The sequence below is a fragment of the Myotis davidii genome, unplaced genomic scaffold, assembly GCF_000327345.1.
Source record: "Myotis davidii unplaced genomic scaffold, ASM32734v1 scaffold120, whole genome shotgun sequence".
NCBI classification, from domain to species: Eukaryota; Metazoa; Chordata; class Mammalia; order Chiroptera; family Vespertilionidae; genus Myotis; species Myotis davidii.
In genome coordinates this window covers 3579211-3590310 of record NW_006294778.1, presented here as the reverse complement: position 1 = coordinate 3590310, position 11100 = coordinate 3579211, and positions in this window count along the sequence as shown.

Genomic DNA, 11100 nt, shown 5'->3' with positions numbered 1-11100 from the left:
TAGGCTTTTATTATATATGATTTTTATTGATTTTAGAGAAGGAAGAAAAAGGAAGGAGAGAGAGGAACATCAATAATGGGAAAGAATCATTGATCACCTGCCTTCTGCATGCCCCACACTGGGGATTGAGCCTACAACCTAGGCATGTGCCCTGACCAGGAATTGAACAGTGACTTTCTGGTTCATAGGTTGATGCTCAATCACTGAGCCACACCGGCCGGGTGTATTTGTATCCTTTTACAGGTAAAAGGGAGCAGAAGAGTCGAGTCATGAAATAACTTGCCCTGATTTTGTCATCTATGGCAGAGCCAGGACTCACACCAAGTCTGGTTGACTCCCCAGCCCGTGGGAACCAGCATCACTTAGGCCAAGCCCGGAGGCAGGCGTATAAATCTGGGGATGATGGTGCTAGAGACAGACATGGAGAGAGATTAACACTTTAGCCAAAGTGGCCAAAACTGATTAAATACAACTGAAAGATATTAAGAGAATAAAACAAAAGAAGCTGGAAGAATGAAAGGGTAGAGTCAGACTAAAATAGTCACAGAAAACTAAAGGACTAAATTAAGTTTCTGCCTGTGCTGTTGAAATAGGAAAACTCAGTTCCCTCCCTGTGTTTCTCCTTTCCTCTCACACTACATTGTCCCACTCAGCACTCTGACACCAGATGTGCCGGGGGTGGGGGGGGCGGGGGGGAGTACCCACAACAAGCTGGCCACTGACGAAAGGATTTGTCTTACTCAAAGGGGAGTAAACTGAAACTGGGAATGTTCTCGTCCAGAGTTGCTTCCACTGACATTTACGGTGGGATAGCGCCAGAGCCCACAGGTCAAGGTCTCAGTCCCACAAGATGACCTCCCGCCCATTCAGATGCCAATCACAAATCACCTGTGCTTCTGACCAATTGGCTATAAATCAGAGGTTCCCACGACCCCTTCTCGGGTTCAATGAATTCACTAGAGCAGCTCACAGAACTCAAGAAAATGGTTTTCTTACTATTCTATATAATAAAAGGCTAATATGCAAATTGTCCCCATGGGCAGTTCTACCAACCAGGAGTTAGACGTGTGCTGACCACCAGGGGTGGTGAGGAACATGGCGGGCATTGGCTCTGCCCCGTCCCCCGCCAGCAGTGGTGGCAGGCCAGGGGAAGGGAGGCCCTGGCCAGCAGCCTGCAGCCTCTAGGGCAGTGGTTCTCAACCTTCCTAATGCCGTGACCCTTTAATACAGTTCCTCATGTTGTGACCCAACCATAAAATTATTTTCGTTGCTACTTCATAACTGTCACGTTGTGACTGTTATGAATCATAATGTAAATATCTGATATGCAGGATAGTCTTAGGCGACCCCTGTGAAAGGGTCGTTTGACCACCAAAGGGGCCACGACCCACAGGTTGAGAACCGCTGTTCTAGGGACCCTACCCATGCACGAATTTTGTGCACTGGGCCTCTAGCTTATCATAAAAGGATATGATGGAAGGATACAGATGAGCTTCCAGATAGATGAGAGGCACAGGGTGAGGTCTGTGGGAAGGGCACCGACTGTCCGTGCTCTTTCCCAGCCCTCCACTATCCCAGAGCCTTCATGTGTCCACCAACTGGGAAGCTCCCCAGAACCACACTTGGGGGATTTCTATGGAGTTTCCTCACTTAGGCATGATCGAGCATTAACTCCATTTCTGGCCCCTCTCCCCTCTGAGTAATGGGGGTAGGGCTGAAATCCAAGCTTCCAGTCATGGATTGGTCTTTCTGGTGATCAGCCCCCTTCCAGAAACCCACCAAGAATCACTTATTAGAGCAGAAGACACTGCTATCACCTGGGAAATCCCAAGGGATTTAGGAGCTCTGCATCGGCAGCAGAGCTCAAATATTACAACATCAGAGGTTCCTGGCACTCTGATCACTTGGGAATTACAAGGGTTTGGGGAGCTCTGTGCCAGGAACAAGGACAGATATATATATATTTCACAGCTGTCTATTACAGTATCTTGCCAAAACAACTAAACTAATAATCAATACATTTGGGAAAACTATTCAGAAAGGTTGAACTTCAAATAAAATCCAGATAGCAGAAGTGAAGTTTAAATTAGAGGTCTCAGGCGAGGCTGTGAGCCCACTGAAGGGAATAAGCCCCGAGTATTCTGACAGTCTGGACAGAGCAGGCCAACCTGGGTGTCACACCTTAGCCCCAAACCGAATTTCAAAGGTGGCTGGCTGTTCGGGGGGAAGACACTGTGTTCCAGCAGCTGCTCCCATCGCAGCGCTGCACAGAGTGGCAGAGGGATGCGTGACCTTCCAACAGGGTGGAGAGGCCAGAGATCGACAGGTGAAGAGGGAGAGGCTGGACGGCAGCTGGGCATATCCTGGGGCTGAGACAGTGGTGGATGTCCCTCAGGCTCTGGTCCACAGCTCCCTCTGCTTGGCTGGGCTCCCGGCAGATGTGCCAGGTGTTACCTGGCGCTGGGCAGACCTCCTGTGAGCTGAGCGCTGGGCTTCCACACCCGTCTAGGAACCTGCAGCTGCTGGGGGATGTGTTCGTTCATTCATTCATTCATTCATTCATTCAAGCATGTGTTAATCATCTGCCTGTTTCAGACCCCATGCAGGATGCCAAGAATATGGGGGTTCTGAGGACTCATAATCAAGAGGAGAACACAGAAATGTTAACAGATAATCAAACTACACATGAGGAAGAAACACCACACTCTGCTGGGAAAGAGCGATCCAAGTCAGTAAGCTAGAGAAACAGAAGGTGAGGGATTAGAGCAGCGATTTTCAACCTCTTTCGTCTCACGGCACACATAAACTAATTAATAAAATTCTGCAGGTGTAGTTTTGATTCATTCACACCAGACAGCTCTTGTTGTGTTCTTTTATTTGACAATCTAAGGGAAGAGAGGCCAGTGCCCCTGACTAAATAGTCAGGTATTGCATGGCTTTTAAAAACTCCTGCAGTTGAAAGTCCCTGGGTTAGAGTCCTGGCTCTCAACAGGGAGTGATTTTGCCCCCTGGTGGACAGATCTCTACCACGAAAAATTGTCTGGCTCAAAAATGCAGAGGCTGGGAAACCCTGAACAAGAAATATTAAGAGGGTACACTCTGTGGCTCTTAGTAACCAATGGATGTGCGGGTGACCGAGAGGAAAAGGGGGCAGAGAGGAGGACTGGCATGTTCCCATCCTGGAAACGATGGCTGGAGACTGGGGCCATCATGAAGGTCAGGTCACCAGGTGCGGGTTCCGGGAAGGCCACGCTGAAGTAAGCTCATGTGGGCCGTCCAAGGAGAGATGGAGCAGTGGGTCTAGAACTCACTGCTCACAGTGTGGTTCGTGGACCGGGGGCATGAATATGACTTGGGAGCTTCCTAGAAAGGCAGTGTTTCAGGCCCTACACCAACCCTCTTATGTGTAAGCAGCGGTGATTCACGCACACAGTCCCATCTGAGGAGCGTTGGTCTAATGCACAAGAGACAGTCCAAAGGGGAGAGGGGCCATTGTCCATCATTGCCTGTTCTGCCAGCCGCCCCGAGACATGAGTATGATGAGAGCTGCTGGGTCTGGTTGGACAGCGTGTGCGGCACCAAGGTACCTGGGTGAGGGTGCCATTTGACATTGACCCCGAAGCAAGGGATGCATTTTTCTTACCTTGCTTGTCGGTAATGGGCATGGGGGCTGCGACCACCCAGAAGGTGTATTGTTCTAAGTGCAAAAGCCCAGTCCCACGTCCCCTCATCTGCAGTTTTGAAATCTAGACAACCCGAACACCACAGGCTTTCGTAGACTTGCAGCAAGCCCACTTGGCAGCAAAAGCTGGCCTTCGCTGACAAGCGACTAATGATAGTTTTTACTTACCCCACTTCCTGTGAAAACTCATACATTTTCCTGCAGAGAACGCGCCCCACACCCTCCTGGAGTATTGGGTAATACAAGCTATTGGCACAGCATGATTCTTCTAAAATTTGAAAAGTTTTCTCAGTTCCAAAACACATCTGATCCCAGGCTTTCAGATAAGAGCTGGGAACGTGTCCTACCCCAGTTTTACAAATGGGGAAACTGAGGCTCGGTAAGGTTTAGCACACGTGGGAGCCAAGGTTCAAACCCGCACTCTTTCTGCATCACAACAGTTTCAAAAAGCTTATTGAAGAACACGCTGATGAGTACCCACTCCAGGCCTTTCCCTCACAGGCAATGCGTATTTTCAGACAGAAACCTGGGTCAGAGGCGCGAGGACCTGCCTTTTGTGTGGCTCTCCCGTAACACAGCGAACACAGCGCCAGTCCCTACACTTGAGCTTCCCGTCTCGACAGGCGCCTCTGAGTGTTCTGACCGCACTGAGCTCAAAGCTGGGCCCCCTGTGATGGCAGCATCCATCAGCTTCAGCCCCCTGGGCAGACACAGAATCGCAGCAGCCTTGCAAAGGAATGAAAGCAGTGAATGCTCACTGTACCTGTGATGGAGACGAGACAAACACGGGCAAACCAGCAGGGATGGCTTCTGGGGCGCTATTCTCATTCCGCAGGCGGGGGTCTGCAGCGGGGTCCAATGCCAATTCCTTCTTGAAAAGACGTCCGATGCTTTGGAGAGCCAACAACGTCCGTGTGCTTTGTCATCTCTTCAGAATCAGGGCTTGCTCCTGATTCCTCTGAGGACAGCTTTTATTCTCCTGACAGAAATAAACCCAGAGCTAGGAATTATCAGCCAGACAAGGGTCAGTGAGCCAGCTCTGAAATTTTGCAAACTCTAAAACAGTGGTTCTCAACCTTCTGGCCCTTTAAATACAGTTCCTCATGTGGTGACCCAACCATAAAATTATTTTCGTTGCTACTTCATAACTGTCATGTTGCTACTGTTATGAATTGTAATGTAAATACCTGATATGCAGGACGGTCTTAGGCGACCCCTGTGAAAGGGTCGTTTGACCGCCCAAGGGGTCGCAACCCACAGGTTGAGAACCACTGCTCTAAAATGATCTGCATAACCCATCAATGGGGTAAAACGGGGACATCTGTAATACTTTCAACAATAAAGGTTTAAAAAAATACTTCAGTGAATACTGAACTCAACAATCTCTTCTGCTTCATTTCCAATTCTTCCCATTGTGTACACATGAATGACACATTTAAGTGTATTTATCACTTAATATTATTTGATGCACATATTTAGATATCTTCTCTGGAGAAGTGTTTATTCAAATCTTTTGCCCATTTTAAAAATTGGTTTGTCTTATGATTGAATTATAAAAATTCTTTATAGATTTTGCATAGCAGTCCTTTATCAGAAATGTTTGGCAAATATTCTCTCCCCGTCCGTGGCTTGCCTTTTCATTTTCTTAACAGTATCTTTCAAAGAGCAATCATGTTGATGCTGGTATTTCTTACATTGTTGAGTGCTTGCATTCCTTTAAGACAGGGGTGGGAACGTCTGGCTCATGGGCCATATCAAGCCCACGAAATCATTTTTTATCTGACCCTGCTAAGACATTAGGGGTGAGTTAATTAAATGTTTGACCAAATATAGCAGCTAATTTTTAAGTTGATAATTTTTTATGGCCCGAGAATGATATTATAAATATCCAAATGGCCCTTCCCAGAAAAAAGGGTCTCATCCCTGCTTTAATAGATGTTGGACCCATCTGGCATGACTCAGTGACTGAGCATCGACCTATGAACCAATAGGTCATGGTTCGATTCCCAGTCAGGGGACATGCCTGGGTTGCGGGCTCCATCCTGGGTATAGGGTGTGCAGGAGGCAGCCAATCAATGATTCTCTCTCAGCATTGATGTTTCTATCTCTCTTTTCCTCTCCCTTCCTCTCTGAAATCAATAAAAATATATTTTAAAGAAGAGAGAAATGTTGGCTTTATAGCAAGCAGTTATATTACTTGTGGATTAGGTTGATCCTTTTGAATTTTTAAAAAAATCATTGAGGAGGGGTCTAGAGTAGACTTTTTTCCTAGAGCTAATTAAGCTCCATGGGTAAGGTCTTGGCTTTCCAAGGATCCTACTTAGTGTCCCGAATATTCAATGAAATCTTTCACTCTGGCTAAAAGCAACTCAGATAATACCTGGCACTGTGTGACCCCTGGGAGTTACTTGATATTGAGTTCCCCAGCAATTGTCCTTCCCCGAGAAGTTGTTCTGGTCTCGTCTGATGGGGTTTTACCCTAAACAGGCACTCATTGGTCTTCAGTCAAAGGACCTCTACCCACATTTGTGAAGCTCTTTCTTACCGTAGCTCTTCTCACTCAGGTCACCCACTCTGCCAATCCTAGACACCCTGGCCTCTCAGAACACAGTCTGCTCCTCCGCTCAAAAGGAATGGTGGACTGAGTGTGGGAATTACCTCCAGACAGAGGGCCTTGGCCATGGGAGACCGCACCTCAATGGTCCCCTTTTTCTCAGGGATCAGCCTGGTGCCTGATGTCTGAAATAGTTGTTTCCTATATTTTTCTATTTTTCTAGGGCTTCCCTTTGGGGTTGAGGGGGCGGGTGGTAATTCTGGACTGTGTTTATCCCTCCCGCTCCTTCACAGAAGTCTGCTTATTGTTTCAAAAGCTATAGCTAAGTCAGTATAACACGGCTTATTTTGTTAATCCCTTAACCCCGAGAATTTAGTTAATCCCTTAACACTAAGAACTCTAATTTTAAAGCAATTATAAACAGTGCCAATATGACCATTGTTGTTATTTTTTAAAAAGAAACCTTTTATTTTCTTTAGAGGATATTTTCTTGAGACTTATTAGAGTTACTAGAACAAAGGATATGAACAATTTTATAATTCTTGTTGCAATAGTTTCTTATTGGCCCTGAAAAGCACTGTCATATGAATACATATTTCTCTTGGTTACCAGCATTGGGCTTTTTCTTTTTAATTTATTTTCATTAGTTGAAGCCATGAGTAATGGTGCCTAGAAGATAGCTCCGTTTATTATTTTTTTTATATTGCTAGGAAAAATTGTGCATTTTCCCATAAGACAATTAAACGTCTGGATTTTCTTCTATATAAACTATCTGTTCATCAACCTTGATGATGTAGCAAGAGGAATTAATGGCATTTAGATTGTAGAACCTCATTACATTTTGTAGGACAGTATGCTATTATCTGTTGTGTTTTTCACATAGCTTAACTCCCTCTTTTAGTTTGCATATGACTTTAGTTTTTAAGTGTTTCTTTAAGTAACAGATGGTTAGATTTTTTTCAAATAGATTTTTAAAAATATTTCTATTGATTTTTTTAGAGAGAGAGGAAAGGAGAGGGAGAGAAAAAAAATCGATGTGAGAGCAAAACATTGATCAGCTGCCTCTGCATGCCCCCTACCTGGGATGGACCTGGCAACCTGGGCATGTGCCCTGTCTAGGAATTGAACTGGCAACATTTTGGTGCACAGGACAATGCCCAACCAAATGAGCCACACTGTCCAGGGTCAGATGGTTAGATTTTATTCTTTTTATTTTTTTCATCCTCATCACAGGAGATGGTTTTGATTTATTTATTTGTTTGTTTGTTTATTTATGAGAGAGAGGAAGGGAGAGGAGAGAGAGAGAGAAACATTAATTGGTTGCCTTCCATGTGTGTCCCCGGGGGTTGAACCCACAACCTAGTTATGTGCCCTGACTAGAAATTGAACCCACAACCTTTTGGTATACAGGACGAGACTCCAACCAAGTGAGCCACAGAAGCCAGGGCAATTCTTACAATTATTACAAAGCTCCTTTTGGCTTCTAAAAGAGCAATCAAACTAATCCCTTGGTTGGCAAACTGTGGCTCTCGAGCCACATGCGGTTCTTTGGTCCCTTGAGTGTGGCTCTTCCACAAAATACCATGTGCGGGCGCATGTACAGTGCGATTGAAATTTTGTGGCCCATGCGCAGAAGTCGGTTTTCGGCCTGGGTGAGTCTATTTTGAAGAAGTACTGTCGATATTTGGCTCTGTTGACTAATGAGTTTGCCGACCACTGAACTAGTCTATGCTAAAGGTCAGGTTAAAGGTCAATTTGACCTTCAAAGATTAACCTGGCCAACCCTACCACCCCATGAATACTGACAACCCCATTTCTCTTAGCTGTGTGCAAGTTTTCCCCAAAGCCTTCTTGTTCTATTTTTTATAGCTTAAGGGATAAGTAAACTCCAAATTTGTTTTGTAATTGCATCTCAATGCTTCTTCTTAACTCCTTAAAGGAGCCTGTCTTTAATCCAGAAACTCTTTCTTGGAACATTGCACCTAGAAATGGTGGGTTTCTGTGCCATTCCCTCCCAATGACTGCATTGAGATTGCCACTCGGTTTAGAACACTGATCTTTAATGATTTCCATTTACCCTGGCCTTTCCTCTAGGGCCCTAGACCAGTGGTTCTCAACCTTGGCTGCACAGTAGAATCACCTGGGAATCTTTTTAAAATCCTGATTTCTGGGCCTCATCCTCTGGAAATTCTGTTTCTTTGTTACTAATGTTGTGGCCCCACCCCATAGTTCTGTCTCTCATGCTTGCTCTGCCTTCCTTTCTAACGCCCATCATTTCTTAACCTTTAACATGAACTCTTATTCTTTATGCTTCCTTGAGGGTCTTTGGAAATCTGGGCAGATTTGGTTAAAAAAAAAATTTAAAGGTTATTTACACTTAGAGATTATGAATAAGCCAGGAAAGAAGTGTTTTTGGATTTTTTAAAATACGCAGATGGGCTTCTTTTTATTTATTAACAGCTTTTGTGCATTTTCAATATTATTCCTTAAAGCAGCTGTTTCTCTTTCCCACCTGCCTGTCACTTCAGATTTCCATTTGCTCATTTACAAATCGGGATGGGCCCATATGAAAGCAAAGCACACGGTACTGTCCTGATTTGAAATGTATCCGTTTGCTCACTTGCAAATCTGAGTGGGGAGTTACAAAAGCAAAGGACAAGGTAATGTTCCCACTTTTAAATGTGACTCACATACCTGAGAGTCGTTTAGGAACCCAGCGAGGGTCACAGAGAGACCGCTGGCTTGTTCTCCATCCCCTGAATACCGTTTCCGAGGTGTTAGAACTAATATAATACTTGCCAAACTTATATTAGTTCTGCGGGTAGGCTTCCCCCCCCCACTTGACTGTACAACTCTGGGGGAACGTTTTTCTCTTTATCCACGATTGTACCTAGCACGATGTAAATGAATAACACGTGCTTAACTGGGCAAGGCATCATCTGTTTATACTTCCAAAAAGTTTTAAGAAAGCCTATAAAAATGTTAATTATCTGGCGTTGGGGAAAATGTGACACAACCTGACTTAAAGAGGGAAAAGTGAGGAGGGATAATGTTTCTTTTCCTGGATGGAAAATATATAACGTTCAGCGTTGGTCTCAAGGAAGGCACGTTTTCAGATGACAAGCGGCTCTTCGGGTTAGTGGGGCAGCCAAGTGACGGGGCTGACGTACGCGGGTAGAACTTGAATGGGGAAAATACAAAAGGGAAAACTATCCAAACCGTATAGATACCAGGGGGGCTTGGGGTCACGCTATAGTTGGAAACCAGTATCTTCATGCTGAGTTTTGGCAAAATGGATTCAACCCTGAACTAAGCCTCGTTGGTGAGAATGAGCAGTGACACAGCAAAGTGGGAGACCATTCTCCACCTGCGGGGCCCTGGGCACATGCAGACCCTTGTCATGGTCACATTAGGTTGGAACTGCCTCACCTGGAGGGGATCACTCAGGGCCTGGGTAGGGACCACTGACCAGCCAGCGGTGAGCCGGCCAACAGTGCTAGGTTGGTGTAATTCGAGGTGCTGGGGAAGGCTTTAAGTTAATCCCCACTGGGCTTAGCATATCCACTCATTCCACACGTATTTATTGAGACACTGAGGAATATCCAGGTGAGTAGATAACAGGATGCGTCCTCACATTGGTCACAGAGCATAGGATATTAATAGCAAAATATGGTAAGGGCATAGCTCAGTATCTTGGATGGAAATCATGTTTAGACAATGATACGTTATTGCTGACATATTCCATTCTATGATTGACTCTTATTCTTTGCCTCCCAATGTGAGAATAAGCCTCTTGCAATATACATATCACTCAGGATCCCAGAGAAATGATCTCCATAGAAATGTTCAATTGTCCTAATTATTCTAAAGTGAAATCCATTAGTCAATAAATGAAACCCAGGCATGGGCTTACTCTTGAATAGAAGCTGTTAAGCTAATTAAACAAGGAGGCCATTAGACTGAAGTGGCTCTAATACCTTGGCAACCTACACAAGCAAATCCAAATATAAGCCTGTAAATGCCTCAAGGTTATGAAATCAAAATGCCAAGGACAACCGATCGCAAACAGCCAACTAGGCTTTAAGCTGTACCCAGTCAACTAACTTCCTTTCTTTGCTTCTGCACCATCTCTATGTAAGTCTGCCCCCGGACTCCTATGGGCAGAGCACCCTAACCATGTCTGGTTTGGTGCTGCCCAATTCGAATTTATTTTGTGGTCAAATAAACTCTTAAAAGTTTTAATATGCCTCCGTTTATCTTTTAACAAAGCATACAGCCTACGGATCTCCCAATATTTGGGAAACCCATCCCAACAAAAGAAAGCCCACAAAGAAAAGAGAAAAAATCCAGAGCAAATAGAGAAGATTAAAACAAATATAAAAAATACCAGATTGAGCTGGTATCTTCCAAGAGGTAAGAGAGGGTACTGTATTCATAAAAGAAGAAATGCCAAGAACAAGGGACGAACAGGAAATGAAAAGAGCTCTTAGAAATTAAAAGCAGGAGAGCCAAAATAATTCAATTGAAGACAGGGAGATAAAGAAACCTCACAAAGAGAAGTAAAAAAAAATAAAATAAAATAATACAAAGATAGAAAACAAGAAAGATGAGACAGGAGGTTAATCTTCCAAGGAGGTACAATTGCCAACTAATAGGAATTCCAGGGAGATAAAACAGTGTAGGAAATTATAAAATAATAGTGGACATTTCCCCAGAAGTAAAGGAGGGATTCTATGTGTTAAGTATAATGAATTTTTAACAAAGAAGAAAAAACCACCCCAAGGGGCATATCATTACAAAATTTTTAGTAAACAAAAGCTTCTAATAAAAGAAAAATAACAGCAAGTAGAAAAAGAAAACTACT